A 26,650-nucleotide genomic window follows, 5' to 3' on the forward strand; every position below is an offset into this window, starting at 1 on the left:
TGCAAGAAACCATGAAGGGTGGGGCTGCTCCCGATATCGTACAGGTGAAGGATAGAGTGAAGAAATTGCAAGCTAGAAGTAAAATGAGATATGATAATCTCAAAAGTGTTTTGGATATCCAATTTTGTGATGGGGACAAAGTTAGAGTGAAGAGACCTCCTGGCAAAAGAAGTGGGGGGTCGAGTTTTTATCCAACTACTAAGGTGGTCAGAGTATCAAAGCATTCTATCATGGTGGAAAATGGTTAGCGGTGGAACAAGAGGAATGTGGTGAAGGTTTGCAAGGAACCTGAAGTGGTTCCTAACAATCACTATTCAAGTGTTTATGTTGGAGGCGGGTATAGTTTTGGTGGGAGTGATGGTTATGCTCAGGAGGTGGGCTCAGGTGAAAATATGCAGAAAAGCAGGACGCAACAAGAAAGTGAAAATTTGAGCTTGGGAGGTACAGGTGAACTGGGTGATGTTGGACGGTTGGATGGAGGTGAAAATCTGGAGGCAGAGGTTAATAGGCCTAAAAGGAATATCGTTAGACCCAAATATCTAAGTCAATATGTAATGTATTAATGGGTGTTCAAACGATTCGAGGGGAACATCATTGGGTACATAATTATCAAGTTGATATAGATGTATATTTTGTTTTAAATGAGGGGTGGATTGTTTTAGACCATTGTTATCTGTTTTTAGTTGTACTGGTAAGGGGGAAGATGTGTGTTATGTTTTACTATGTTTTATTATTGTAGTGGCAGTGCACCTTTATGGAAGGTTGCCTACTGTGAGTTCTGGTGTCCTCAGGGGCGTTCCATTGGGCGACGGTTGATCGACTGTACTGACCTTTGGATGGCTGCTGAGGGCGTCGCTGTTGATTTGATGAGATAATAAACATCTTTTTCAAGAGTACTTCCTGGTCTGCTGCTATCCTTTTCATCCAGGATACTACACCGTAGCGGAAGGTTTGTCGCTCGTCTGGGAGGAGTTCCCCCGTTGACTTATACTGTAGCAGAGGCAAAGTCAGGAGGGAGGCAGCCAAGTTTAAAACTTTTTTGGTTAAGAAATTCAGTCTCCCGCCTGAATCGGCCTATTGGCATGTATGTTGCTGTTCTACTTGCACTGAGAGTGGCACATATAAGCATTCAAACGTTCACACACAAGAACACAAAGAACATGGAAACTCCACAGGTAAGCACACTGAAAACTTGGCAGCTTTGGATGCATGCCAACATTACAGAACAAGAAAGTGGCATACTTCGGAAAAAGGATGGAATGCACTTTCCACATAGACTTCTCTTGAACCAGAAGCAATGTCAGGTGGGCAACAACTAAAAATAATAAGAGACATTGTTTTGCTTTAAAATCTCGGTAGTTTCCCCATCTAAATCGGGTCTCTTGACCTATATGCAAATCTATGCTAATTTAAGAGCGGGCCGCCTCCGGGGGTCCTAAGGCCTGCGGATGCAGTGACACCTACAGCCACAAGGGGCGCGCGGCCTCTCTCTCCAGTCAGTGGACGCTCGCGGAGGGCGACGCGCGTATCACGTGACAGTCGCTAAGGGGTTTTCCTCTAACAGGAATCGAGCATCTTTTGCTATGGCAGCGCAAGGGGCGCGATGACGTAAGGGGTGGGTGCTCTCAGCTTCCGGAAGTGCGTCACCACACTGGGCATTTAAATGGAGAGGTGAGTGAGGGTCTCTGGTTGAGCTTTGGAGTTAAAGGGTGTGAAGTCTGAGCCGGGGTTGGTCTGAGCCGCTGCCGGAGCGCGTGTGTGGCTGGACCAGTGAAAGGGCTGGTGCGCATGGCAACGCTGCCGCTCGGCTGGGCTGACATGTTCGTTGGTCCAGCTTTATTGCATTATTTGGACGGTTCTTGTGCGGGTCCGAATGATCAACACAGCCATAGCTGCCAAGCTTCGCAGGTCCGTGCGAGATGTGCTGCTCCAGGCCAGTTTTTATCCCTGTGAATTCTGGGACTTGTAGTCCTATTGTATAATGATGTAAACAAGACTACAAGTCCCAGAATTCAAAGGGAAAACCTGGACTGGAGCAGCACATCACACATGGACCTGGGGAACTTGGCAGCTCACACAGCCAGCAGGAGCCACCTGTGCCAGTGACGCTCTAGGGGAAGATATTGTTGATTTTTAGGGCCATAAATGGACAGCACCCAACTAGTATGGACGGGAAGGGTAAAGTGGTTGAGGATGTCGAGTAAGACTTGATTTAGGGCACGGTCCGAAAATTGTACAGCAGTGTTTGCAGCGTTAACATGTAGAAACAGAAGCCATGCCTCAAGCAGAGGACTTGTCTATTATGCATTTGCAAAGAGCACCATAACCAGCATTATTTTTTGTTTTCTTGTGTAAAGTAAAATGGTGTAATATTAAATATATATGTAATACCTGCTCTCGGACTGTGCCAGCTGTTATCCATGTGCATCTTCCAGGGCATCGATGCCCCACTTTGACTTGTTGCCACACCCACAAACCCCTCACAAGGCAGCCCGGCTGTAGTATACATTTATAAAGCTCCCTTTTTGTTGCCCACCTTTTTGAAGCTGTACCACTCACGGTCGCCCCATAGAGGCATGCACAGAGCTTTCATTATGCACCTCAGTTCTACACTGCAATGCATCTCTACACTGATTTGCACCATGCCAGAAACGTAGCCAAGTGGGTTTATGGCCGATTTATCAATTCCATTTATCACAATACACTAGTTCAAGTTATTAATGTAGCTATTGGAGCATTAGGGTAAGGGTGATAATACGCATGTGCAGCAGGTCTTCTCTCACATGCACGCGTTCCAAACCAGTGAGATAACTGAGTAGCATAATCTTCTGCAAAAGTCTGTACGGAAACCATAGATCCGGTTTGAATCCCTGGCGGGCCGACTTGGCCTTTCACTGTTCATTTGTCAAGCAAATGAGTTAATTTGATTGTCATAACTTCAATTTTACACATATTTCCTAAGGACCTGCATCCCTGTGAATACTTAACCTTTATTGTCCCCTTTCCTGTCCGCGCTCCCAAATGTAGTAGGTGCCTTTCAGTGTTGGGTAGAGCAGATCTTGCACTAGAAAAAATAATTTCAATACATGGAAATATAGGTTTGAAACTCAGAACTTGCAAAAGTCGAGCAGCTCAGAAGATATATGTAGAAGCCTCCAATCCAATGTTTGTCTTCCCCCCACATAGGGTTACTCAAAGACTGTCAGTGGTACAATTCATTATAGCGCCTGGAATTCCAGTTATACATTGGTTCATTATTGCAATTGGAGTCTTGGTTCTCTTCGGTTCAAAATGTTAAACAAGCACACCTGAAAACAGTGTTTTGTAAAAGAGAGGCCAAAAGCTGCATACGTTGTCATAGAGGTATCTGGCAGTCCTACCCCTATTAAAATTACTTACATGGATAATTACACAAGTAAGCATTTTACATTTTTTGTTGCAGTGGTTTCAAAGCTTGTATTTCACAAAGAAGATGTCGTAACAGTGAATTTTTTCCTGTCATTGTCATTCTGCCTTCCTTTCAGTGTTGTTAAAAACACTTTCACAGAGGCGGTGCTGCTATCACACCAGACAAGCTCACACTGCAGTCTAATCCTCGATGCAAGCATGTATCAATAAATCCTCCCCAGTGTGTGAAAAAAATGTAAACGCATAACCCTGTCAGAAAAAGTTACACTTTTCCACATTGCACGTTATTTCCGTCTTTATATAGGTCCTGGGTGCCGGGCTTGATTCTGTGTGTGAAGCTGGTCTCTCTTGGGCTGATTTTGGAGTGATTCCCATTGTTGTGTGATTTCTCAGTGTTCACCTCGGTCTTTGGTTCCGAGCTAAGCTCCTCTGGATTGGGCACATGCTGCTGGATAGGCTGTGTTGAGCCAGATTGAGGGTTCTGACTCTGGTTTGTGCTCACATTTTTGCTGGGCATCGGTGCAGAGCTCTTCCAGTTGGGTTGTGTGTGCTAATCTGAGTTGGTCCTTGTGCCCTGCTGGGATAGGTTTTGGGTGCTAAAATGCCCCCCTTGAGCCATGTGTGCAGTGTTGAGTTGAGCTGTGGGCATTGGGTTATTGGTACTGAATTATGCTCTTTTGGGTTCAGGATGCTGGGCAGTATTGGGTGAAGTCCATGCAGAGACGTTTTAAGGCATGGGCGAAGGGGGTTCCTTTTGGGAGGGATTTAGGGGGGCTGATAGAGCCAGCTTTGATCTGCAGAGTCTCTTGCCGTGGTGACCTGGAATAACTCTTAAACAGATTGTTTTAAATGCTTTGTTCCTTTAATTGTATTTTTAATGTGGGGTTATGTTTCATAGATATTCATAAAAATAGTTTTTAGATCACAACATAGCCTCATATATTAGAAATGGGAGGGCGTCACAGATTATTTGCTGTAATATGAGTGAGCTGCTGCTGTGTTACAATACTCAAAAACACACCACTATCCCTGAATAATATATATAAGCACATTTAGAGTTTGGACCACTGTGCGTGTGCACTGTCAGTGACCTGGCCAAAGGGGCCACGAAAGAGCCGAAATTGGATTATAAGTTCAAAGCTGTTTCAAACAGACCCCCCCCCCCCATAAACCCTTAAGATGTCACTGAGTCCATGGTGCTGAGCAAGCCTTGGTAGGTTGGGTGCTCAGTCTTGTGAAATACAGGGCGCTGGATTCAGGTATGGATGCTTATGGATGGGTTGGTGCTTAAATGGTTTGTTTCCAGATGCTGAGCTGGGATCTCTTGGGTTAGGTTATTCTAAGTTAAGATGTGAGTGCTGAAGTGTGCCCTCGTCAGTTGTCTGTGTGGTGTTGGGTTCAGTTATTAGTAAGGGGTTGGTGTCAGGCTGTTGAGGTTGCTTGGTTGACTTTAGCCCTGCAGGACTGGGTTCGAGGTGAGGAGCAGGGCTCTCTTTGGACGTTGTTTGCTGTTGGATTGGCTTTGAAAGCTGGATTGTGTTTTGTGCTGGTCAGCTGGTGCTTCCTTGGGTGCTGAGTGTAAGCAGTGTTGTTTGGATCCAGCTTCAGCTGGGTCAGTGCTGGTTGCTCGGCTGAGTTAGAGTCTGGCTTCTGGGTCAGCTGTGGACACTGAGATGTGTTCTTTCTCTGTGCTAAGCAGTGTGTGGTTTGATCTGGGTGGTGAGCTGAACGCTGCAGTGTTAGGTTTAGGGTGCTGAGCTGAGGTTTTTTCGGTCGTACGAGTGATGTTGTGTTGAGTTACGAGGGCGCGGATGAGGTATTGGTGTTTAGCAGTGATCTGTTGAGTTCTGGGTGCTCAGCAGTATTGGTGTTTGCATTCTGGGTCACTTATGGATCTCGAGTTGTATTTTCTGTGCAGAATATATTTAAGGGTGCTAAAGTGGGTATTGCTGAGTGCTGTGGCATGCATGGATCGGTTTAGGTTGTAAAAGCCAATGGGGCCTGATAGAACTCTTTAGTGCTGTTTCAGGCCTGTGCGTTAAACTGGATGATCTTCACGATCACAAAATCAGCATCTCTTGTGAATGTAGCTGAACTGCACATGCAAAGCGCGGGCTTCACCAGCCGCTGATGCGCATGCGCGGCGCAAAGTAAAGTAGAGATATAATACATGGAAAGGGAGAAACACATGGCTGATGGGAACAGAGCCTGAGGAGAGAAGGACACTTGAGGGAAATTAATTCATTTCATGGACAAGAAAAGGTGAAAGACAAAAACCGTGAGGAACACGAGGAAGAGAACTACAGAATGATGGACGTAAGAGATGTAAAACACGAAGTTGAGACGCTGAGACATATGGTGGTAGGAAAAGCAGAACAAAGTAGACGAGCGGTTAGTCTAGAAAAGGAGACGTGGACAAAAAAGAGAAAAAAAACTTAAAAGGAGATAAGAAGGGGAATGAAAATCCAGGTGTAAAATAGGTGACCTACCTAAGTGAGTTATGTACCTGTCTGTAACCTGCCTGTCATAGGCTGGACACAGTGAGGACTACTTAGGTAAATGCACCTACTGCAGAGATCCGCGTTTAACCTTCAGTGGAGGTGTCTCACACGTGGGTCTCACAGAAGAGCTGTCAAAGCCCCACTGCTGGTCATTCTCCGCCAGCACCACACCTCAACAACATGCACTGCAGGTGTGCTGTCAAAGCACCACTGCTGGCCATTCTCCACCAGCACCCCACCGCAACAACATACAATGCTGGTGTGCTGTCAGAACACCACCACTGGTCATTCTCCACCAGTACCCCACTGCAACAACATACACTGCAGGTGTGCTGTCAAAACACCACCGCTGGTCATTCTCCACCAGCACCCCACCGCAACAGCATACACTGCAGGTGTGCCGTCAAAACCCCACCGCTGGTCATTCTCCGCCAGCACCCCACAGCAACAACATACACTGCAGGTGTGCTGTCAAAACACCACCGCTGGTCATTCTCCACCAGCACCACACCGCAACAACGTACATTGCAGGTGTGCTGTCAAAACACCACCGCTGGTCATTCTCCACCAGCACCACACCGCAACAGCATACACTGCAGGTGTGCTGTCAAAACACCACCGCTGATCATTCTCCCCCAGCACCCCACAGTGTAGGAGGCTGGCCTGGCTTATAGTGGGTACCTTGTGGTACTTACACCTTGTGCCAGGTCAAGTTATCCCTTATTAGTAGATTAGTAGTGTTCTAGCAGCTTAGGCTGATAGGGGTTGCTATAGCAGAGCAGCTTAGGCCGAACTAGGAGACATGCAAAGCTCCTACTATACCACTTATATCATATAGCACTATATCACAAGAAAACACAATACTCAGAGTTACTAAAAATAAAGGTATTTTATTTTAGAGGCAATATGCCAAAAGTATCTCAGAGGATATACTCCCTTAGGAGGTAAGTAATATACAAAAATATACACACAAGCCAAAATCAGGTAAGTAAACAGTTAGAAAAGTAGTGCAAACACTGTAAAACACAATAGAATGCAATAGGAGACAATAGGCCTAGGGGCAACACAAACCATATACTCCAAAAGTGGAATGCGAACCACAAAGGGACCCCAGGCCTAGTGTAGTGTGTAGAGGGTCGCTGGGAGTGTAAGAAAACACTAAGGGTGTCCAAGATACCCCACCCCAAGACCCTGAAAAGTAGGAGTAAAGTTACCCTACTACCCCAGAAAGACAGTAAAGTCAAGATAGGGGATTCTGCAAAGCACTGAAGACGAATTCCTGGACCTGAAGACCTGTAAAGGAAGAGGACCAAGTCTAAGAGTCACGCAAGTGTCCGGGGTGTGTGGGGGCAGGAGTCCACTAAACCCCGGATGAAGGTGCAAAAGGGCTGCCTCCGGGTGGAAGAAGCCAAAGATTCTGCAACAACGGAAGGTGCCAGGAACTTTTTCTTTGGTCAGAAGATGTCCCACGGTGTACTGGAGGATGCAGAGTTATTTCCACGCAGAAAGACCGCAAACAAGCCTTGCTAGCTGCAAGAGTCACGGTTGGGGATTTTGGGTGCTGCCAGGGCCCAGGAAGGACCAGGAGGTCGCCCCTTGGAGGAGGAGACAGAGGGGACACTCAGCAACACGGAGAGCACACGCAGAAGCAGGCAGCACCCGCAGAAGCACCTGAACAGGCGTTCAGAAGATCTGAGCACGGCAGTCGTCTCAGCACAACAAAAGAGGGTCCCACGAAGTCGGAGTCCAACTCAGCGAGTTGGGCAATGCAGGACGGAGTGCTGAGGACCTCGGCTGTGCACAAAGGAAGTCTTGCAAAACTGCACAGAAGCCCTAGCAGCTGCAGTTCACGCAGTACACAGGATTACTGTCTGTCTTGGGGAGGCAAGGACTTACCTCCACCAAATTTGGACAGAAAGGCCACTGAACTGTTGGGGACACTTGGATCCAGCTCCTGTGTTCCAGGGACCACGCTCGTCAGGATGAGCGGGGACCCAGAGGACCGGTAATGCAGAAGTTTGGTGCCTGCGTTGGCAGGGGGAAGATTCCGTCGACCCACAGGAGATTTCGTCTTGGCTTCCAGTACAGGGTGAAGGTAGACAGCCCTCAGAGCATGCACCACCAGGAAACAGTCCAGAAAGCCGTCAGGATGAAGTGCTACAATGTTGCTGGTAGTCTTCTTGCTACTTTGTTGCGGTTTTGCAGGCATCCTGGAGTAGTCAGCGGTCGATCCTTGGCAAAAGTCGAAGAGAGAAGTGCAGAGGAACTCTGGTGAGCTCTTGCATTCGTTATCTGATGAGAAACCCACAGGAGAGACCCTAAATAGCCCTCAGAGGAGGATTGGTACAGAGAGGTAAGCACTCAGAGGTCTCCATTGTGCCCTCACACCTCTGCATCCAAGATGGCAGAGGTCTGGGACACACTGGAGGTGCTCTGGTCACCTCCCCTTGGGAGGTGCTGGTCAGGGGAGTGGTCATTCCCCTTTCCTTTGCCCAGTTTCGCGCCACAGCAGGGCTGGGGGGATCCCTGAACCGGCGTAGACTGGCTTATGCAAGGAGGGCACCATCTGTGCCCTTCAAAGCATTTCCAGAGGCCAGGAGAGGCTACTCCTCCCAGGCCCTTCACACCTATTTCCAAAGGGAGAGGGTGTAACACCCCCTCTCAGAGGAAATGCTTTGTTCTGCCTTCCTGGGACTGGGCTGACCAGGCCCCAGGGGGGCAGAACCCTGTCTGTGGGTTGGCAGCAGCGGTAGCTGCAGAGCAAACCCCAGAGAGTTCGTTTGGCAGTACCCGGGCTCTATGCTGGAGCCCCGGGATGCATGGGATTGTCCCCCCAATTCCATGATCCTAGACATGTTACATGGCCATGTTCGGAGTTACCATTGTGACGCTACATATAGGTATTGACCTATATGTAGTGCACGCGTGTAATGGTGTTCCCGCACTCACAAAGTCTGGGGAATTTGCCCTGAACAATGTGGGGGCACCTTGGCTAGTGCCAGGGTGCCCTCACACTAAGTAACTTTGCACCTAACCTCCATTCACTAAGTGAGGGTTAGACATATAGGTGACTTATAAGTTACTTAAGTGCAGTGTAAAATGGCTGTGAAATAACATGGACGTTATTTCACTCAGGCTGCAGAGGCAGTCCTGTGTAAGAATTGTCTGAGCTCCCTATGGGTGGCAAAAGAAATGCTTCAGCCCATTGGGATCTCCTGGAACCCCAATACCCTGGGTACCTAGGTACCATATACTAGGGAATTATAAGGGTGTTCCTGTGTGCCAATAAGAATTGGTAAAATTAGTCACTAGCCTGCAGTGGCAATTTTAAAAGCAAAGAGAGCATAAACACTGAGGTTCTGGTTAGCAGAGCCTCAGTGATACAGTTAGGCACCACACAGGGAACACATACAGGGCACATACTTATGAGCACTGGGGCCCTGGCTAGCAGGATCCCAGTGACACAGGCAAAAGCAAACATACATACAGTAAAAATGGGGGTAATATGCCATGCAAGATGGTACTTTCCTACACACATCAACAACATACACTGCAGGTATGCTGTCAAAACACCACCGCTGGTCATTCTCTTCCAGCGCCACACTGCAACAACATACACTGCAGGGCATGCTGTTGTGTAATAAAACATGTCAAAAGCTCCTCCAGGAGGGGAGTAGCTGGTAAATGGGTTGGGATCCCCAGAGAAAAACATAATTAGACACTGGAGCTCTCATGCTGCATGAATCCGAAGACCCTTGACCCTGCAGCCAAAATACACCATAAGGACTGGCGTCACTCAAGCGGGATGTACACATCACTAGCTAAAGGTAGAACTGATTATGTTAAGCGTCATATCATTTCACAGTGCGAATTGAATACAACATATCACATTTAAATGTGCATTTATTGTATGTTGTAATTTTAATGAACACTTTTTTACAAAGTAAGGAGGTAGATTTAAGGGTCAGCCTGGAGTTGGGTAACTAGTAAGGAGGGGCTGATGGCTAGTTTCAGTGTTAGGAACTGTTTAAGGTGTCTGTAGCTCCTGGAACACCCGGACCGGTCTGTTTCTCATTCCTTCTCTTCTTTTCTAGCGCCTGGTACAGCGCCATGTATAATCCTTGGTTGTCTCTCCACAGCCCCTCCGGTCCAGCACATGGGGCTCAAGATACCAAATTTTTCCTTTTTAAAAAAAAAAAGAAATAATTTTGAGTGATGCCTGACCGAGAGGTAGTCAAAACACAGAACCTATAACCTAAAAGGCAATACAATATCTTGAGAATAAGCTAAGGACGCGGTATGGTGAAACTGAAGACTAATCATGTTATCATTCTATTGGGTATGTGTGTATGAATGCATTTATAGAGTGCTACTTGGACAGCGCTTCCCGGTTGCACCAGGACTTCTTTGAATCTTTATTCCTTTGACAAGACATCCCCAAAGCCAGGCTCAGGCCAAAATCAACAGGCGCAAGTTATCCGGTACCAGAAGCTGTATCGCTGCTCTCACTAAGCGCTTTATAATCGTGGTCCTGGTTGTAGGATGACAAATACCTCTCATGCTGTTCTGCTTCTGTTGAAAGGTTTGTTGGAAGCTAATTCGAGGTTGGGAGTGGCTGCTCTTTCACTTTTCCCTCTGTGCATTGTGTTTTCTTATAAAGGATTATGGCTGTGGATTAGCCCATTCAATTATTTCTTTGTGTAAACAGCTCTGCTTTAGCCAAGCAAATGCTCGCTATTAACATAGTTGCCTTTACTCAGTGTTTTTGTTGTTGTTGTTTTTTCGGCCTTTTTTGTGGTTTGGAGCAAGATCATTAAAGGCCTTCTAATTATAACTTGTGAGATTGGATATGATCTTTTAAGGTTCTGTCTTTTGCATGCATCAAATATTCTGAATTATGTAATATTTTTTTACTATTCCATTGTGCCCTCTTTGCCAGTGGCTGTAAGTTTGTCACTTTCCTATTACATCTCTCTCAGCCCCACCTCCAGTATTAGACCCTTGAGACATTGTGAATTTGCTGCCCATTTTCACATAGTCTACTTCTACTTCCAGTTTTTTAGGTCTCCACTACAGCCTTTGTTTAACATTAGCTGCTCTGCCTTCAGACATCAAGAATTTCCTCTTTCTGTTTCTTCCTTGCTTGTTTCCTCAGAACTATATTTGCGGAAGACCAGTTGCATCCTTCTTGGGTGATGAAATGTGGTGAAATAAGGTGGTTGAAAATGACACAGATGAGCTTTTTAAGAGCCTTTACCAATCATCTGCACCTAAGCGGTGTACTCTATACAGCCTTCCAAAGCCTCCTATACCTGTGCTGTGTGCTCTGCGGAATCATCCACAGCCATGCTGTGGCACCTACCAAAGATTCCTGTAGTTATGCTGTGTGCTCTGTGGAATCATCCACAGCCATGCTGTGGCACCTACCAAAGCCTTCTGTACCTGTTCTGTGTGCTCTGTGGAATCATCCACAGCCATGCTGTGGCACCTACCAAAGCTTCCTGTACCTGTGCTGTGTGCTCTGTGGAATCATCCACAACCATGCTGTGGCACCTACCAAAGATTCCAGTAGTTATGCTGTGTGCTCTGTGGAATCATCCAGAGCCATGCTTTGGCACCTACCAAAGCCTCCTGTACCTCTGCTGTGTGGTCTGTGGAAACTGCCAAAGCATCCTGTACCTCTGTTGTGTGGTCTGGGGAACCTACCAAAGCCTCCTGTACCTCCGCCATGTGGTCTATGGAAACTACCATAGCCTCCTGTACCTCTGCCGCGTGGTCTGTGGAAACTACCAGAGCCTCCTGTACCTCTGCAGCATGGTCTGTGGAAACTACCAGAGCCTCCTGTACCTCTGCCGCGTGGTCTGTGGAAACTACCAGAGCCTCCTGTACCTCCGCCATGTGCTCTCAGGAAGCTACCCAAAGCCTCCTTTACTTGTGCCCTCAGCTCTGTGTATTACCTAGGCTTTCTGTGCCTATGCGGTACGCTCCATTGAACCTTCCAAAGCAATATGTACCTATGGAACGAACAAAAGCATGTACCTATGCGCTGTGGAACCTCCCAGAGGGTGCTGCAACTGTACCGTGTCAGCTGTGGATCATAGAAAAGTCTCCTGTACCTACCAATGCAGTGTGCCCCATGGAACCTACCAACGCCTCACGTGCCACAGCCTAGCACTGTGGAAGCTACTGAGCCCTCCTACTACTATGTTGTTTTGGCGGTGGAACCAAAAAAAGCCTCCTCTACCTATGCCATGTGCTCTGTGTAACATGCCAAAGCCTCCTGTACGTATGCAACCTGCTCCAAGGATCCTACCAAAACATCCTGTGCCTATGCTGTGTGTTATGTGGAACCTAAGAAAGCCTACTTTAACTTTGGCTAAGCAACCTACAAAAGCCGCTTGTACCTATGCTGTACACTTTGTGGAATGCTGTGTGCTCTGTGAAAACTACCGAAACCCGCTATATCTTTGCAGTGTGGCCATGGAACCTACTGAAATCACCTGTAGCTTTGAAGTGTGCTCTGTGAAACCTACCAAAAGCCTGCTGTGTCTATGCTTTGTGCGCTATGGAACCTACCACAGTGCCCTGTAACTATGCTGTTTCTGCTGTGGAACCTAAAAAGGCCTCCTGTGCCTATGCCAAGTGCTCCATGAAACCTACCAGAGTCTCTTGTACCTATGCGGTGTGCCCACTGAAAGCTACCAGAGCCTCCTGTACCTATGCTGTGTGCTCTGTGGAACCTACCAAAGCGTTTCATGTACCTATGCGGTGTGCCCTCTGAAACCTATCAGAGCCTCCTGTATCTATGCCATGTGCTCTGTGGAACCTACCAGAGCCTCCTGTACCTATGTCGTATGCTCTGTGGAACCTATAGGATCTTCTTTTACCTATGCCATGTGCTCTGTGAAACCTACCAGAGCCTTCTGTAACAATGCCATGTGCTCTGCCGAACCTATCAGAGCCTCCTGTACCTATGCCGTTTGCTCTGTGGAACCTACCAGATCCCCCTGTCCCTATTGCATGTGCTTAGTGGAACCCACCAAAGCCTCCTGTAACAATTCCATGTGCTATTTGGAACCTATCAGAGCCTCCTGTACCTATGCGTGTGCTCTGTGGAACCTACTAGAGCCTCCTGTACCTATGCCATGTGCTCCGTGAAACCCACCAAAGCCTCCTGTACGTATGCCATGTGCTCTGTGGATTCTACCAGAGCCTCCCGTACCTATGCTGTGTACTCTTTGGAACCTACCACAGCCCCCTGTACCTATGCTGTGTGCTCTGTGGAACCTATCAGAGCCTCCTGTACCTATGCCATGTGCTCTTTGGAACATACAAAAGCCTCCTGTACCTATGCTGTGTCCTCTGTGGAACCTACCAGAGCCTCCTGTACCTATGCCGTGTTCTCTGTGGAACCTACCAAAACCTCTTGTACCTATGCCATCTGTTCTGTGGAGCCTACCAAAGACGGCACCGCGCCATACCAGGAACCCCTGATTGGGGAAAGTTCTTCAGAATGTCACAACCAGATAACTTCTGGAACCTATGCTGACAATGCTTAGATTTATCTGCATGTAAAAAGCAAATCAGATCAATAGCTTGCTGTGTTTTATTTATTTACTCAATTTAGTTGCTTCTGATCTTAAGACAGCTTTGGAGTGATGGGATTTATAAACATAAAGAAAAGAGGAACAGCGAGTACAACCAGTAAACAGAATGAGGCCAATTGAGTTTTGCAGGGAGTAGCGAGCACACCTATTGAGCATTCTTCTGTGAGGAATCGTTCAGTTTGATTGGGGATCCAGTTTGTTCCATGGTTTAGCTCCCAGCACTCCCAAGGATTCTTGTCTGTGTTAGAGTCGATTAAAGGACATTGTAAAATCAGCTGCAGGGAACCTCACTGAAAGGTCCTTGTCGGGGCATGAAGTGGGGTCAGCTTCTAATGAATGCAGGTGCTTTGTTCCAGCAGGCCTTCTGCATGTTGTAAATTGTTGTGACTTTAATCCTAGCATCCACATGGAGCCAGTCGACTGTTTCAGTGTTTATACTATTGCAGGTTTAGGCTCATGTTGGTGACTGTTGGAAGTCTGTTGATGTCCTTGGAAGGCCTCTCTAAATACTATTCCGGGGTGTTGAATTTATTAAAATATCTACTTGTCCATGGGGCAGGTTGCTTTATAAAAATACTTGTCCTGTAACAAAATCCACTTGTCTCTTTGGTGCCAGGTAGTGCAGCAACAAATTATGGCAGCAATCTCATTATATAAGGGGTGGAATGCCCTTTTGAGTCTGTGAAAGCTTGCAAACCTACAAATTTGCATGTTCTAGGGGTTTTTGCCAGCTCTTCTCTAATCTTTTCCCATACTGAGAAAACTCGGACATTTATTCCTAACAGTTGGGGAAAAAAGTGATTGAAGGGAAAGTGAACTTGTACATGCTCAACAGATTGAGACATGAGCAAATCTACACATACATATTTGCTTGAGCTAAAATGCAGTTCATACATTTTTTTTTAATTTTAATTTCCCGGCCTACTACTGTAAATCTGCACTAATGCAAGAATATATACCATGGGTGCACTTTTGTGACTGACTTCCTTTAATAATTGGGCCCCTAATTAGGTCTGGGATTAACCAAGATCTTTTGTTTTCATTAAAATTGTGTCTCTATTTGTCTATTTGCTGGCTTCAATGTGAGTGACAGCTTTGTGCTGTTTCACAAGGAGCATATTGGCACACAAAGTAGTTTTGTTCAGTGCCAGGAGCTACAGTGGCAATGTGTGCTTTTTGAGACCATAACTATTTTGGCTAGTGTTTGTTATAGTAGTGAGGGCCAAGCAGCTCCCACAGCAAACAAAGGTTTACATAAAACACGCATTGACAAAACCAAAAGGCTGATTACCAAGGTTGAACCCACTGGCTTTACCAATGCTTGTTTATTTTCATGTTTTCCATAATATTGTTGAAACTGGTTACACTGATTTTTCCATAATGGACATATTGTTTGGAAATACTAGCATGCATCAACACATTTTACTAAAAAACTTTTCATTACTAGTTGCATTTTCTTCAATGAATGTTTTGATTTTGAAAGCAAAAATCCTTAATATTGCTTTCATGCTTCTGCAGATATTTGCATCTAATTAAAGAGCATTCTGGGAGCATTGTATGTAGCCTCATATTGTTAAACTTTGCAAATGTGTGTACACATTTGGAACTACTATCAGTAGTGCAGTCCGAGCTTACAGCATTTCCGTAGTCCAGTCACCTTAATAATAAAGGCTTTGCAATAATGAACCATTAATACAAATTCGACCAGCATTAACATATGGGCACAAATGTAACCTTTACTGTAGACATTGCCCTTCACTGATACAATATGTGGTACTATAAACTAGCTGCAAAGGGTTTGTGCTGCAGGGGGTTGGGTCTACTTGTACCAAGGACAAAATAAATATGAAAACTTGTTGCCTTTGACCCCCAACAATATGTTCTGGGCGTCAGGCTATAGGAATTCCACATCCCTGACTATTGCAATAGTCTTGACACCCTATGAAAAGACATCCAGTTAGATCAATCTGATGAAAGGTAATATACAGTAGAGTTGGCACCTAAGTACAACAGACTTAAAACTGCACCAGAAAGCTGCTTCAATCCATTGGTGGGGCCTGAGCACTCCTATCTCTCTCGGACTGAAGTTCTTGTAATTGTGTTGAAGTTTTAAAAATAGGCCATTTGAAAGAGGACAGCATGAACGTCTTACCAGCACCATCTTCTTAAACTGCCCAGCTTTTGCAGTTCTTTATACTGTCTATCAGTGAATGCTACTTGAACTGACCACCACTTCCCATCTCCACATTGCTCACCAGTGGCTGAGTCTTACCCTACTCAGCTGGGCCCACTTTTCACATTGCCCACGAATACCTTTTCACATTCACATTCCCCATTAAGGGCAGCTGTTGACACTGCCAACCATTTCCTCTCAATGTCTGTTCCTCATAGTACTCACCGTTGCTAGCCTATGGCACTGCCCCTGAATGGTTCACTCTGCCCATTCTTTACAACCGGCCTCACTTTGTATCTCGTCCCACAGCCCGCCAGTGCATCCCTTCACATTTCCAATCCATTTCAAACCCTTCCACTCCCAATCGTGCTAACTTCTGAAAGTGCCCATTTGTGCCAGCTCCTCGTAACAGACTCCCAGGTCTGCTCCTCTTACGCGCATTAGAGCTGCTCGGAGCTGATGGGTACAAGGGGTGCAGATTCCACTATCAGTAAGTGCTTGGGCTCCCAGGTGAGGTAACAACCAGTTTGCAGTTTTCTTATTTAGTAGATTCTTAAAACTATACCTTTTCTCTTGTTTGGCTTCCTACCATTTTTTCTCTAACATTATCCTTTTTTACTTCCTTTTGAAGTTTTCTCTTAACCTGTCTTTTTTTATTTTTATATTATCTTCATTTCACTGTTGTGGTTATCCTTTTGCTCTGTTATTGTTTTTCACTCTGTCTATCCCGCTTTCATCTCCACATCCTTTCCTTGTTGAACCAACTCCTTTTCTCCCTCTCCTCGTTCCTTCCGTTTCTTCCATCCCTTCTGGTTGACCCTCTCCTTCCTCTCTCTGTTCTCTCCCTGTTCTGATCCCTTTTCAGACCAGCTCCCACATTTTACTATACAATCGATAAGACTATTGGCTTTGACAATCATCTTAAAAGTCATTATGGAACTGTTTTGCCTAGATTGCTTGACACGTGTTTGATCTAGTTTTCAGTAAGTTTCTTGCATTTGGACTTTTTATTGGTAATATCTCGCTTGTTTTTGGCCTGCTGACTCTAATCTAATGAAAAAGGGTTGAACGGATGACAGTAACAGACTGCTAAAAAAATACATAAATGGAGATGACTACGCTGATGAAGCCTGTTGTACCACAAACATTTCCCCCCCAAAATATATTGATCTTGTAATTTGACAAGCATGCATTAAAGCATTTATGAAATATGGCACTGATTTACATTTGCTGGAGCACACAAGAAAATCCAGAAAGTCTTAAGAAAGTGAGACTCAGCTCCTGATACCAGCATTTAAAGATCTGCGCTGTCACAAATTATTGCACTGTACAAAGTAATCTGCTCCATTTTCAAAGCACACAGGGGTGGTTGGGGGTGTAGTCTTAAAGACATACAGAAACTGACTTCTCATCACATCCTCAGTAATCTGAGATCAAGCAAAGATAACCACTGAAGTCAAAATTAAGCATAAGATCTTCCCAGCTAAGTTGATGTCAGTAATGGGTGCCTAGCTATTGAATCCGCTAAATTCACATTTAAAGAATTAAAAAAAATTCTAAAGAGATGCTTCTTCAAATAAGATGTTGCCTCCCACCCGACGCCCCAGTGCATCAATTGCAGAAGCCCGCAACTGAAGAAGCACAAATGGTAATTTCTCTGTTTCAAACTGTGTTGATATATACCCTGGAAGGCTGCTGTTGCTATACTGCTGACATTGTCCTAACAGTGCTGAAAACTGGATTAAAGGCACAATCAAATACTCCACGTTGGTGGTCACAGATGGCAATTACAAATGTTGTCTTAAAGATTAGATTAAATGTTGTGTTATTAGAGGATGGAGTCCCATACTGCTCACAGGTCTGACCAAGTCCTCTGGTACTTGCAGTTCAAGAATGTCCATCAGTCACAATTTTCTTTGTGGTCGCTTGAGTGATGCAGATCGGCTAGTTCTTAATAATTCTTGACATTTTAGCTTTCGCCGTTTGAACTCTTCAGATAGACAAAGAGTCTGTGGGCGGTGGGGGAACATAAACTGTTGGTTATTGTCTGACTGTCAAACACCTCTCAGATGTAGAGTTATTGATCCAGAAGTCAATGTTGAATACCATGACAAAAGGGAAGACAGTAGACATAACTTCCTCATTTAATCAAATTAGAATATTGTTGATGTTAATTTCTCAGTAACTATTGAACAGGTTTACACCAAGCCAAGCAAGGGTACTTCTTTGACTAAAGTTCTACTTTCATGCTAAGTTTGGTGTAATTCCTCTCAGTATTTTCCTGCATTGGAGAGCAATGAATCCTAAGGGACCTAAAATAAGAAAGATCTCTTTTTTGCTCCTTCTATTTTTTTGGCCAGTGCTTGACAAACCTGCACGTAACATTCATGAAGGAGGATTGTTTTTCACTAAGACAAAGTTGATGTCCATATATATAAGTTGTTCAGACCTCTACATATAATTTATTAATGCAAAGCCTTAATTATGAGGTCTCTAAGAAATTCAGTGAGGTGTGAGCTTAGCTTGCATTACTGACAGTGGTTCCATTATAAAAACATGTACATGTTTGGAAAATGTAACAATTTAAAGCTATGCGTAGTGCTACCAGAAAGCTCCCCGATGCATGAAAAAGGCGTGCATAATCAAAAACGCAAGATTGGTGAGTGTTTTCTTTCAAAATAATTTGTACAGATAGACATTCAAAAAATGTTTTGCTAATCTATTCTGCAATTGTAGATACAATTGCTTTGAGGCATTATTTAGTAAAATATGCTTGATGCATGCCAGTGCAAATAAATAGATTGATAATGTAGAATCAATATAAAACCTCGATTGGGCGTCATTATGTGCAACATGAATATAAATTAGGAGCCTAATTCTTAAAGAAAATAACGACGGTGTGTGCCAACAATTATGTGTTCTTCCAGTGGTGCACTTTTATGACTTTCAAAAATTCACAAGAGTCCACAGAATAAGACTTGGAGACCCTACTTCTAGCAAATGTTTGCAGATTCCATTCTAAAATCTGCCAAGTGATTGCAAAATCTCTTTTTCTATGCCCCCTTATTTTCCCACACTGGAAAACATTTTAGTTCTACCCTTGTCAGGAGTAAGTTCTCAATGTTTTCCAGTGTGGGACGAGATTGGATAGAAGTTGGCGAATACCACCAAACATGTTAGCATGTTGGTGTGTATGATCGAAAGAGCATTCCTGTCCTGGAACTACCGCTTCCCCACCTGCCTCCACCCCATCTATATAGATTTGTAGAAAGGTAGCTTTACTAGAATCTAAACCCTCTTCTAACATGAGCCCTAACATAATCAAAGGGTCTTTTATCTCAGCTCTGATATAATGCGAACGCCGACTTAGGTCCTGATTTAGAACTATGCAGACGGGTTGCACCGTCACATTGGTGACGGATATCCCATCTTCTGAAATCCAAATCCGACTGGAAATAATGGGATTTAGATTTTGGTGGATGAGACATATGTCACCGTTGTGACTGCGTAACCTGTCTGCCGACTTCTAAATTAGGCCCTTAATTTGTTACCTAACCGCATGCATCCAAAAGGGAGAAGTGAATTTTTTAAAACACATGTAGATCTCTGAAACATCCCATCTCTTGCAGAAGTAAATATTTTATAAAAATGCACACTTCAGAATCATGGGCATACATATGTATTGTCATCATAAAGTGTGCTGTTAAATGTATAACTTCAGAATATGTACTTTTACTTTCATCAGCTTGCATTAATATGTTAACTTCTACCTAATGAAATTCAGAGATTCTTAATTGATTCCTTTATCTAGAATCACTCTTCTTTACTGCAACTGCCTGCTATGTCAGTTTGCTTTGTACTGCAGCTCTAGAAAAATAAAGTAAAAGTAAATAAACACACAAGGTGTGATCCTTCTATTTGGTAACCCTTAATTAACGTGCCATTATTTGCAGTTTGAACTGAGTATGTTTGCAAGTCACTTCTCATCAGCTGAACCTGTGGTATCTCAGCCCCATTGTTTACATGTAATGTCATCAGCAGAAGTGATAAGTTAAGGTTAGAGGGCATCTGAACAGGTGTAACTCAGTGATCTGTAGAAAAAATTTACTTTATTAAATTGCACCGGCTTGTTTCAAGTTTGTCATTTATCATGTTTGAATTGCCCAAAAATAGTATTAAAAATATATATATTTACTTAAATTATTAAAGAAGAGAAGAACGGTTATAAAATGCCTTCGATGTGTATTTTTTAGGTCAGATTACACGACGTCCCAGCCCTTACAGTGTGAGCATCATGAGGCAGAATCAGCGACTGTGTCCAAGAACTAGTGCATAAGAACTGCAGCAGCGCTTCGACTTGTAAACCGAGGGAATTGGTTTCCAGTGAGTTTATTTGTTATCACTGCCTCTTTTGTTCTTAAAAATTCATAATGTGATGAGATCCTGTGTTCAGTAAGTAAGAGTCTAAGAATGAGTCTACAGCATTGAGTCAGCTGCTGTAAGACCCTCAGGCTTGTTGTTTAGTGCATCCCCAGGATCCTCTGATCAACGCCTCCTGCAGAGTGCATCTGTCCTCTTTCTAAGAGTGTGAACCAATCAGATCTTACTCCTATAGATTCATGCACCGTGTTCGGTGGTCGTCAGTAAAGGTGATGCGTAGTAAAGCTTTCCAACCACTCAGTGGTTAGATTGTGCTCAGTGAAGCTCAGTCTTCATGCCTCATCTACCGTTCCTCTTTAAGGTATTCATGTCATAACAGCAACGCAGCAGGGACATAGACCACATGTTTCATGAGTATATTCTGTTAGGTTTGCTGTTCTCCTCTTCCTGCAAGAGACTTTAGTAATTTGTTGGTAAGTGGTTTTTGAGTGAAGTGAGTACAGCAGGGACAGGAGCCCGGGTAGTACCTTAACTTGTGAACTTAATATCTTTTACGGTTTTGTGCTGTAGCCACTGTTACACACCTGCTGTCAGTCTTAACTCCTTTGTAACCTTACTGTTCTTTCAGGGATTATAAACTATTAAAGCCAGAATTTCATGTCCGCATACTTGTTTGTCTATCATAGAAAGGTGTGAATATTTTAGTTTTTGCCTTTGTTTGTGCAAACTGATTTAGGAAGCATCACATCTTCTCAAGCCTGCTAACTCGCCCTCCATCTTTAGTTCCTGACTATCCCACAAGAGGTCTCACATGTAGCAACCCTGGACCCCCATATCATTTAAATTGCTTCCACACTGAGCCGGTCTGACCATACGTATATGCTCTGGCCACGTAGCGGGTGGGTTTGTACCACATAGCAATCATGTCCAACTTCTCTCAGTGTTTTCCCAACTAGTCTGTACATTGGTTCAGCAGGAAGCGTGAAGACCCAATCAGTTTTACTATTTGTGCTGCTTCGTGATATCTACGAATGTCCAAGAGTCCAACGCATCCATCGCACCTCCTTTGTATAATTTAGTTAGTGATATTGTAAGTGCCTTCTGTTCCCACAGTAGGGTTATTAACAGCTCGTCCGCTAGTGAGCATTTCCTTGGTATTGTCATTGGACTATTCTGGAGTACATAAACAAACAGCGATGAAGTCATTATTTTCTGTAAAACGGACCATCTACATAACAGCAATGGAAGGTGTTGGTAGTGTGGTTTTTCAAACAGATCAGTGGTCTTTCGTAGGTTATGTTTGTACCACATCTTCTGGTTTCTTGTAATGTTAGTGCCCAGTTACCTAGAGCGCACTCTGTTAATCTGTATGGCTTGTTGCCGTTTAGGCCCAGGTTCCCAGAATGTTAGTGGCGAGCGTGTTGATGTGGACGATTGATCTTTTATCTCAGTCTTTCCCATATCCAGTGTCCTAGTGAATGTGTGAGCTGGTTCCTCCAAGTGCAGCATTATATTACCTGCATACAGTGAGAATCTAGAATCCCATATCTCCCCCCCATGCAGGTCTCGGGCTAGAGTATCTTTTCTTGTCCAGCAGGCCACAGGCTGTATTGTCGAAGTGAATAGAAAGGTTGATAATGGCCAACACTGTTGTGTGCCTCTGGATGGTTAAGGTCTCTGATTGCGCTTTGTTCATCCTGACCTATGCCACTAGATCTTCATACGACAATGTTTGCCCATCATATGACTTTAGGACCCACACCCATGTTTTTTGAGAGCAGTGAACATGAAGCTCCATTCTGTGGTGTCAAAAGCTTTCTTCGTGTCCAGAGACAGAAGTAGAGCTGATGCTTCACCTGCCACACGCAGCCCTTTGCCATGTGTAGTATGTGCAGATTATGTCTCATGGCCCTTCCAGGCATGATCCCCAGTTGATGTGGGGGCATCAGTGTATTTATGTGGGTCTATAGTCCGTTGGCGCTATCTTGACCAAGACTTTTGTCTTCAAATTCAGTAACAATGTAGGTCTGTACAAAGAATGCTCCTATTGTGATGTAGCTAGTTTTAGTATTAGTGTGTAGTGTCTTCTCTCAAGTCTGGTGAAAGTTGCCCATTCACCCTTGCTGTAGGAAAATGCCACTGTTGGCATGGTTACCCCCTAACTTTTTGCCTTTTGTTGATGCCAGCTTTGATTGGAAGTGTGCTGGGAACCTGCTAACCAGGCCCCAGCACAAGTGTTATTTCCCCAAAACTGTACCTTTGTCTCCACAATTGGCACATCCCTGGCACACAGTTAAGCCCCTTGTAAAAGGTACCCCTGGTACCAAGGGCCCTGTGGCAAGGGAATGTCTCTAAGGGCTGCAGCATGTATTATGCCACCCTGGGGACCCCTTACTCAGCACATGCACACTGCCTCACAGCTTGTGTGTGCTGGTGGGGATAAAAAGACTAAGTCGACATGGCACTCCCCTCAGAGTGCCATGCCCACAACCCACTGCCCGTGGCATAGGTAAGTCACCCCTCTAGCAGGCCTTACAGCCCTGAGGCAGGGTGCACTGTACCACAGGTGAGGGCATAGCTGCATGATCACTATGCCCCTACAGTGTCTAAGTCAATTCTTAGACATTGTAAGTGCAGGGTAGCCATGCTGAGTATATGTTCTGGGAGTTTGTCAAAAACAAACTCCACAGTTCCATAATGGCGACACTGAATACTGAGAAGTTCAAACTTCTCAGCACAATAAACCCACACTGATGTCAGTGTGGGATTTATTGAAAAATACACACAGAGGGCATCTTAGAGATGCCCCCTATATGCCAGCCCAACTGCTATTACTAGGCTGGCCGGTCTCTGCCAGCCTACCACTTCCAGACAAGGTTCTGGCCACATGGGGTGAGTGCCTTTGTGCACTCTGTGACCAGGAACAAAGCGTGTCCTCAGTGGAGGTGCTCCTCACCTCCCCCTGCAGGAACTGTAACACCTGGCGGTGAGCCTCAAAGGCTCAAGCCTGGTGTTACAGCGCCCCAGGGCACTCCAGCTAGTGGAGATGCCTGCCTCCCCGACACAGCCCCACGTTTGGCAGCAAGTCCAGGGAGGTAATGCGAAAAACAAGGGGGAGTCACCCCCTTAGCCATGTCCACCCCTAAGGTGACCAGAGCTGGTGTTACCCTCTCCATCTTGTTTTGGAGGATTTAGCCCAATAGGGATAGGGATGCGCTCCCCTCCCCAAAGGGAGGGAGTACAAGAAGGGTGTAGCCACCCTCAAGGACAGTAGCCATTAGCTACTGCCCTGTGACCCTAACACAGCCCTAAATTCAGTATTTAGGGGCAACCCTGAACCCAGGATTTCAGATTCCTGGCGACCTTCAAATAAGAAGGACTGTTTAGCTAAAAAACCCCACAGAGAAGAAGGAAGATGACAACTGCTTTGGCCCCAGCCCTCCGGACCTGTCTCCTACTTCAGAGAACCTGCACCAGCGACACATCCTGCGGGCCCAGCAACATCTGCCGACTCAGAGGACTGCCCTGCACCTAAGAAGGATCAAGAACTCCGGTGGACAGCGGACCTGTCCAACCAAGAAAGAAAAAAACATATTTAAAGGCACTCCCACCTCACTCCAGAAGCGTGAATCCCCAACACTCTGCACCTGACACCCCCGGCCCGTGTCCAGAGGAACTACCTATCTAGAGAGGACCCCCAGATGACTCCGATGACGTGTCCACCCTGGGCTGACCTCCCTGCACCCCCACGATGACGCCTGCAGAGGGAATCCCAAGGACCCCCTGACCACGACTGTCCTGGACAAAGATATCCAATGCCTGGAGAAGCACTGCACCCGCAGCCCCCAGGCCCGTGAGAAACAGACCACCAGTGCAACAACGACCAGCAGGCGGCCCTCATCAGTGCCCAGTTGGTGGCTGGCCTGAAAAGCCCCCCTTTGCCCCTGCCTGCAGCATCTGAGTGACCCCCGGGTCCCTCTATTGAATTCTATTGAACACCCGATGCCCTGTTTTCCCACTGCACCCGGCCGCCCCTGTGCCACTGAGGGTGTGTGTTGTGTGCCTACTTGGGGCCCCTCTGGTGCTCTACCAAACCCCCCTGGTTTGCCCTCTGACAGCGCGGGTACTTACCTGCAAGCATACCGGGACCGGAGCACCCTCCTGTCTCCTTAGGCACCCATGTTATTTTGGCTCCTGTTTGACCTCTGCACCTGACCGGCTCCGTGTTGCTGGTGCTGGGTGTTTGGGGTTGACTTGAACCCCCAACGGTGGGCTACCTATGCCCCGGAGACTGAACTTGTAAGTGCTTTACTTACCGTGATAACTAAACTGAAAATTGGAGTGGCCACTTTTAAAATAGCTTATTGCCATTTTATGGAAAAACTGTGTACATTACTGTTTTGATTCAAAGTTCTAACTATACCTATGCAAAGTACCTTTCATTGAATGTACTTACCTGCAATCTGAGCCTTGTGGTTCTAATAATAAATTAACTAAATAATATTTTTATATATAAAAACCTATTGGTCTGGAGTTAAGTCATTGAGTGTGTGTTTTCATGTGTTGCTTGTGTGTGTACAACAAATGCTTAACACTACCCTCTGATAAGCCTAACTGCTCGACCACACTACCACAAATAGAGCATTGGTATTATCTATTATTGCCTGTGCCACTCCTAATGGGAAACCCCTTGAGTCTGTGCATATTATATCTCATTTGGATATAGTACATACAGAGCCAGCGTCCTACACTTGCTTCTCTAAATGAGTCCATCATGTGATCTGAAAGTTTCCTGGCAGCACATTTGAACTCTTCGACTGGCAGGCAATAGGGGTCGGGGGACTTTCTGGACTGAAGATGGGGCCGGCCTTTTTCTATCCCAACCGTATCCATGTCTCGTTCCACATCAGCTCTTTCTTGTGGGTTAAATGTAGGCATTGGTGTCTCCCTAATAAAGTGTTCCAGCTCCCCAATATCATATTGTTCCCTGGGCTATACAGCTCCACAAAGTATTTTGAAAAAATATTTAAGTGACAATTGTTTCAAACTATAGACACCTGCCTTGTGAAACAGCTTTGATATACCCTGAAGATCGTGGCTTCAGGAAATGGTATTCCTTGCTGTTTGCCTAACAACCCACTTCGCCTGCCAGACTGGTCCTCTGTCTGGTTCTCTGTTGGTACGCAATGCCTCGAGATGCGTCTTTCAGGTTATTGTGTGCTGTCCGCACTTGCTCACAACTTATGAATGCAGTAAGGCATATTCATTCATGTCATGCTGTTGTTATTTTCAGATCATTGGGCAGTAATAAATTAATATTAATTATAGCGACTTGCTTCCATCAAAGTAGTGCATGTGTGATAAAGTAATCACTAAAAATAAAATGCACAATGTTTATGGATTTACTTTAATATAATCAGTTTTTCTTTTAGTTAGGTACTTGTGTTAGATGCTGAGGTTCCTCCCTCAAGCTTTGAGTATCAGTACTGTGTACCAACTCTTACCCCCCATGCTAAGAGATCTATCTACTGTAAACCTTCTGATGGCCTCTCTGCTGCCTTTCTTGTCCTGCAGAGGTTTGCAAGCAACTGGGACTAAGGCAGCCTAGTGCACGTGTCACAACTAGCTATACTGTTTAATTAAGGCAAAGGCCAGTGTCCAGTAACAAGGAAATGTAATTAGGATAATAGATGAATGAGGGCAGCTTTTCTAAATGTTTATAATGTTTCTAGGGAATATTATTTTCAGTTTGACCTGCATTGTACTGGCAATTGCAGCGCAAACCACCTCCAGCTGGTGACTCTTTGATTGGTTCCTAATAACTCTCTTAGGCCCAGTTGGCGTGTTATGCCACAAATGAACACCCATAATCTGAAGGTATTTTGTCGGCAACTTTCAGCTCAGTTCATTTTTTACTTTTAAAATTCACCCTTCCCCAGCGTCTTGGTGGATAGTGATGTTTGTTTTTTCACATAAGCGTTTCAACACTCCAAATCTAGATTCTGCTTCAAACTGCACAAACCTTGAGCAGAATCCTTTAAAACCCTTTACAAGTTTTACTGAGATTAATAATTTAGGTGCCAATGTATTTCCTTCATCATTTATTTGTGGTGCAACATCCTCCTGTCTGGGCACATTGTAGCGTTACCTCTGCCAATGCCAGTTGCGACATCTCAAGCGGCCCCTCTGCCAGGAACACTTAGGTGTGGTTCCACGATCTAAGGGTAATCACCCAGGCCTGCCCTGGCACATCTTCACACCTATCATCCTAAGCTGCAAAACAGACGGTTCGTGAACGCTCTTCAGATGCGAGGACTTGCGGAGAGTGTTGTAAGGTTAAAACTTGGATGGATCCCACCACCCTTTCAGATATAACAAGCAACTGTTTGCAGCTTATTTGATATTAGGAGGGAAGCAGCAAGTGCAAAAGCTGTGTATAGCCTGAGACGACTCCGTGAGACTGGAAAACCCTTATTGACAATTTTTGGGATACTGTAGGAGTACATCTGAGAAGCAAGGACAAACATTGTTGCAATATTCCAGACCCGCCACTACATGGGAAAAGTGCGCATAGAACGTGA

General features: G+C 45.1%; 1 protein-coding gene across 3 annotated transcripts in view; it reads left to right on the forward strand.

The window, feature by feature from the left end:
* The first annotated feature begins 1,154 nt into the window (after window positions 1-1,154).
* The window catches only part of CLDND1 (claudin domain containing 1), a 51,921-nt gene continuing 26,425 nt past the window's right edge, over window positions 1,155-26,650 (forward strand). For 2 of the 3 annotated variants that reach the window (XM_069232907.1, XM_069232909.1), the window contains exons 1-2: window positions 1,570-1,671; window positions 19,943-20,072. The gene's annotated coding sequence lies outside the window, so the exon portion shown is untranslated. Of the gene's footprint in view, window positions 1,176-1,569; window positions 1,672-19,942; window positions 20,073-26,650 lie in introns of those variants that run through there. The other variant, XM_069232908.1, reaches the window with a different exon arrangement.

This window comes from Pleurodeles waltl, chromosome 4_2 (genome assembly GCF_031143425.1).
Source record: "Pleurodeles waltl isolate 20211129_DDA chromosome 4_2, aPleWal1.hap1.20221129, whole genome shotgun sequence".
Taxonomy (NCBI): Eukaryota; Metazoa; Chordata; class Amphibia; order Caudata; family Salamandridae; genus Pleurodeles; species Pleurodeles waltl.